Source organism: Mustela putorius, unplaced genomic scaffold (assembly GCF_011764305.1).
Source record: "Mustela putorius furo isolate JIRA1106 unplaced genomic scaffold, ASM1176430v1.1 tig00003853_pilon_pilon_pilon, whole genome shotgun sequence".
In the NCBI taxonomy this organism is placed as follows: Eukaryota; Metazoa; Chordata; class Mammalia; order Carnivora; family Mustelidae; genus Mustela; species Mustela putorius.
Genome location: NW_025422005.1, coordinates 71,456,327 through 71,461,861, shown reverse-complemented (window position 1 = coordinate 71,461,861; position 5,535 = coordinate 71,456,327). Strand labels below are relative to the sequence as shown.

The window sequence follows — 5,535 nt, the reverse complement described above, 5'->3', positions numbered from 1 at the left end:
GTTTCCGTGGTTCTGGCACAATGATGAGAATATAGAGGACACAGTGGAATATTCTCAGTTAATTGGTGGAATTGTCTGTTTAGAATGAATTGGTAACCAGCATCAGCTGGAACATTAGTATTCCACCACTGCTAATTATGGTTGAATGCAATGTTTGGAAAACTGCAAAAGTAATAATAATAGTCACCATTAATTAATGATGATAACAGTTACCGTTATATACTTGCCGTCAGCTCATTTAATCCTTCCAACAACTCTATGAATTTCATTCTATTATCACAGTTTTCCAGATGGACAAGTTAAAGTTAAGTAACTTGACCAAGATCACAAACTTAGTGAAGATTGGAGTTATTTAGATTCAGATTTGATCTGTCTTGAATCTAAAACCTATCCTTTTTGGGGTGCCTGGGTGGCATAGTTGGCTAAGCATCTAACTTGATCTCAGCTCAATTCTTGATCTCAGGGTCATGCGTTCAAGCCCTGCACTGGGCTCCATGCTGGGCGTTGAGTCCCCCGCCCCCAAAAAATAAATAAAATAACCCACCCTTTTCATTTTCATCCTGTTCTAGAACTTGTTACTTACCTTCCCCATTAGCTTCTCATAAGAAGTTATATTTTGGCCTATCCTTGGCTGCTCAGCAGAGCTCTCTAGATATTATATGTCATGCCTCAAAAGGGAAGGACCTTTTGAAGACCTTCTGCCATCATCCCAGTCCTTGTTCTGGTTATTTCACGCTGCCTAACAAATTATTCCAAAACTTAGTGGCTTAAAGCAATGACGGAATTTAATTTGCTCATGAATCTGCAATTTGGGCAGAACTTTGTGGGGATAGCTTGTCGTTGCTTTGCGTGGTGTCAGCTGATTGGGGCTCAAAAAGTAATTATTTACAGTTCTGGCGGTTGGTACCGGAGAGACTCAAATAGCTAGAGAGTGCCACAGCTGAGGCTGCGCAGGCCTCTCTCCCCACCTCTCTGTGGATTTCTTTGTGGTCTGTCCAATGTGGTGGTGTCAGAGCTGCAGGGGTTTCTATATGGTGGCTTAGGAGACCTAAGAGGGTCAGAGAGAGAACAGGAGAGAGAAAGCCAGATGGAAGCTGTATTGACTTTCCTAATCAAGTTTCAAAAATCACACAATACCACCATTTTTTAATGAGAAGCAGGCCACTAAGGCTGGCCCATAGTCAAGGGAAGGGGAATTAGATTTTACCTTTTACTGGAGGAATGTCAAAGAATTTGTGAACTTGTTTATCATCGTACCATGAGCCTGTTTTGAGTAGGTCTACCCCGTCTCAGCTTCAGGCAATAGGGCTCGCCCTAGGCACTTATGTGCAAGAAGTACAAGCTGTCAGCAGCATCCGTCCCTCCACAGTCGTGGCCTTCACCTCTTCTCAGAGCCTCTCTTCTCACTAGTGATAGCCTTCTATGGCTGGTCTCCAGGAGAATGCAGTAACCTGCACCAAGGTTCCTGGTACATTACTACAATGCCAGGTTATGAGGCTGGATTCACACAGTTGACTATGACAATCACTAATGCCATTTAAGGAGTCTTTACTGTGTGCCAGTGACTTGAGAGTTTTATCTCAATCCTTGGAGACAGTTGTTAATATTCACATTTTTCATGCAGCAAAACCAGTGCTTCACAAGATTAAGTTATTTGCCCAAGATTGCCCACAAGTACGTAGTGAAAACTTGACTCTAAACTGGGCTTTTTCAAGATTTATTTATTTGAGAGAGAGATTAAGAGCTAGAGGGAGAAGGAGAAAGTATCTGAAGTAGAGGAGTACCTTGGTAGCTCAGTTGATTAGACATCTGCCTTTGGCTCGGGTCATGATCCCAGGGTCCTGGGATTGAGTCCCTTGTCAGACTCCTTGCTCAGCAGGGAGTCTGCTTCTCCCTCTGCCTGCTGCTCCCTCTGTTTGTACTCTCTCTCTGTCTCTCTCTCTGTCAAATAAATAAATAAAATCTTAAAAAAAATAAAATCTGAAACAGACTGTGCTGAGTGCAGAGCCTGATGTGGGGCTTGATCTTGTGACTCTGAGATCATGACCTGAGCTGAAACCCAGAGTCAGCTGCAACTGAGCCACCCAGGCCCCTAAACTGGGCTTTGAGACCCTGCAGCTCTTGCTTTTAGCCTAATATTTCACTAAAACCATTGTTTGCCATTCTTTTATCCTCTTCCATTACCTTATTGAAATTCAGAAAACTCCATGGCCAGAGGATGCTTTTTCTTTTCAGTGATATGGCTGTGAGATAAATCACTTCTCTCATGCACTGCAAAGCTCCAGGTATAGTAAGAAGAGAATCCAGATAGACATCTGAGAGCTTGTAGAGTTTCTTTTTCCGTATGGGTCAAATAAGCCTCATAGGGCTCTGTGACATTGTGTTGCCACATAATGAATCTCTTTTTATAATTGAATTGAAATCATGGGAAGTACTGGTATTGATGGCCAACCCTGAATTAAGACCGTGGAGCAGGAAAAAAAAAAAAAAAAAGAGAGAGACTGAGGAGCAGGAGGAAGGACCCAGGCTGCCTCCCATTTTCTTGTGTTCAACAGTCTATGTTATGAACAAGCCTGTTGGGGGTGGGGTGGGGCTTGTGTAGAACTCACTGAGATAATGAGCTATGAGAAACAGAAAGAGCAACTCTCATGAAAGGAGTAACACTTAAGCAAGAAATGCCTTTAAGAATTAGAAACCTGGGGACACCTGGGTGGCTCAGTGGGTTAAAGCCTCTGCCTTCGGCTCAGGTCATGATCCCAGGGTCCTGGGATCGAACCCCACATCAGGCTCTCTGCTCAGCAGGGAGCCTGCTTCCCCCTCTCTCTCTGCCTGCCTCTCTGCGTACTTGCGATCTCTCTCTCTTTCTCAAATAAATTAATTAAGAAGAAAAAAAAGAAATGTTTAAAAAAAGAAAAAATTAGGAACCTGGAGGGTGAAGGGTACTGCTTCAACCTCACACGAAAGCTACTAAAGAAAGAAAGGAGGGAGCCAAGATTCCCAGATGAGGGAGCCGAGATTCCCAGATGGGTACCCAGATAGAAACAGTGAAAATCAGGATTCAGAGCTATCTGCTGATTCTAAAATCAGGGGCAGTGAGATGGATTTTCTCCACAAAAGTTCATGGTAGTTGAGGTTCTGATGACCATTCCCTTTTGACTTTAGCTTGTGTTGTTATCCAGCCAACTTTTACGATAAAGGACTTGCATGAGGTCAGTGTGCTAGACACTACACCATAGTCTTCTGGGACTAAGGGTAGGAAAAAAAATAAACAGACAAATGTAGCAGTGATAAGAATTATGACTGAGAGAAATACTGTCGAAAATAGATGGGTCCACGAAGACTTATGAGAAGTGGTGACATCTGAGACAAGATGAGCATTTATTTACTTTTTAAGATAATTTTTATTAATTCTAGGGGTGTGTGTCTGTGTGGTATATGTTTGTGTGCATTTATCCCAGATAAAACTTTTAAAATAAAACTTTAAAACTTTAAAAACAGATAAAACTTTTAAAAGAAAACTTCAAATACTTCTGTAGTACTATGTTAAATAAGAGTGAGTGGTGACAGTGAATATCCTTGCTCTGTTCCTGATCTAAGGAAGAAAAGCATTCTTTCACACTGCTTTAGCTCTGTCCTACAACTTTTGATATTTTGTATTTTCATCTTTGTTCATTTCAGTGTATTTTTCACCTTCTGCTGAGACTTCCTCTTTGACCCATTGACTGGATGTGTGTCATTTAGTTTCCAGGTGTTTTAAAGATTTTCCTGTTACCTTTCTGTCCTTAGTCTTAGGTTTGATTCCATCTGGTCAGAGAACACACTGTATAGTTTTTTAAGTTTTATGAGGTTTTCTTTATGGCCCACAATATACTAAGTTAAACATGACTTGTAGATGTTCTCTGGGCCCTTGAAAAGAATAGGTATTCTGCCATTGTTGGGTATTCTATCTATAAATATAGATTAGATGCTGGTGGTTGATGTGGTGTGTTCTTCTGTATCTTCTGTTTTATGTCTAGTACCATCCGTTGCTGAGAGTGGGATGCTGAGTTTCCAACTGTAACTGTTGATTAGTCAATTTCCCTTTTCAGTTCTGTCAGTTTTTGTCTCACATGTTTTGCTGCTCTATGGTTTGGTGCACAGCCATTTAGGATTGCTATGTCTTCTGGATGGACCTTTCCAGCATTTTTGTAATATCTTCCTCTCTCTCTGTCTCTGGTAGTATTCTTTGGTCTGAAGTCTACTTTATCTGACATTAATATAGCTACTCCTATTTTCTTTCGATTAGGTTTTGCATGATATATCTTTTTCCTCCCTTTTCTTTTGAATCTACCTGTACCCTTATGTTTGAAGTGAGTTTTTAGTGGGCAGCATATAGTTGTGTTACATTTTTAAAAAAGATTTTATTTATTTATTAGACAGAGAGAGACACAGCAAGAGAGGGAACACAAGCAAGGGGAGTGGGAGAGGGGAGGCAGGCTTCCTGCAGAGGAAGGAGCCCCATGTGGGGCTTGATCTCGGGATGCTGGGATTATGACCTGAGCCGAAAGGCTGCCACTTAATGATTGAGCCACCGAGGTGCCCCAGTTGTGTTACACTTTTAATTCACTTTGCCTATCTTTGGCTTTTAATTGGTATATTTAGACCACTTGCAATTAATGTAATTATTGTATTTCAGAGCTGTGTCAGCCATTTTATTTATTGTTCTGTTTTTTATTTCTCTGTGCTCTTTTTCCTGCTTTCCTCTGGATTACTCGAATAGTTGTTAGAATTTTTTATTTATGTTTAATGTTTTTTGAGTATATCTCTTTGTATAGTTTTTTTCCCCCTTTGTATAGCTTTTATAGTGCATGCTCTAGGTAGTATATGACATATACATAACTTTCCAGAGTTGTTGGTTTTTATATTTTATCACTTTGAGTGAGGTATAGAAACTTTATCTTCCTTTACTTCCTTTTACTTTCCTGCATTTTCCTGCATAATTGTCTTAAGTACTTCCTCTGCATACATTTAGAATCACGTCAAATCACAAGTTTTGCTTCAAATGTCAAACATTTTTTAGAAAACTCGAGAAAAGAATGGTATTGCATTTATTCATTTTTATCTGTTGCTCTTTCTTGTTTTCTAATGTTTCAAGATTCCTTCTTTCATTATTTCCCTTTTATTTAGAGAACTTGGCTTAGTTATTCTTTAGGGTAGGTCTGCTGATGACGAATACTTTCAGTTCTCATTCATCTGGGAATGTCTTATTTTCTCTCCATGCTTGAGGGACATTTTCATGGATATAGGATTCTGGACTGATAATTTTTTATTCAGTACTTGAAAACTTGGGCCATTTTGTTCTAACCTCCATTGTTTCTGATTAAAAAAAAAATCTACTGTCTTTCAAAGTGTTTTCCCTCAAAAAAAAAAATTGTTTTCCCTCTATGGATAGAGGGAATCTGTCTGTGGTTTTGCTTTGCATGATTTCGGTTACTCACAGCCAACACGGTTCAGAAGCAGATGGTCCTCCTTCTGACATACCGTCAGGATTTCTGG

General features: G+C 40.1%; 1 protein-coding gene across 1 annotated transcript in view; it reads left to right on the top strand.

The window, feature by feature from the left end:
* Window positions 1-5,535, top strand: part of DDAH1 (dimethylarginine dimethylaminohydrolase 1) — a 134,159-nt gene that overhangs the window by 26,735 nt on the left and 101,889 nt on the right. The gene's annotated exons all lie outside the window — the stretch shown is intronic.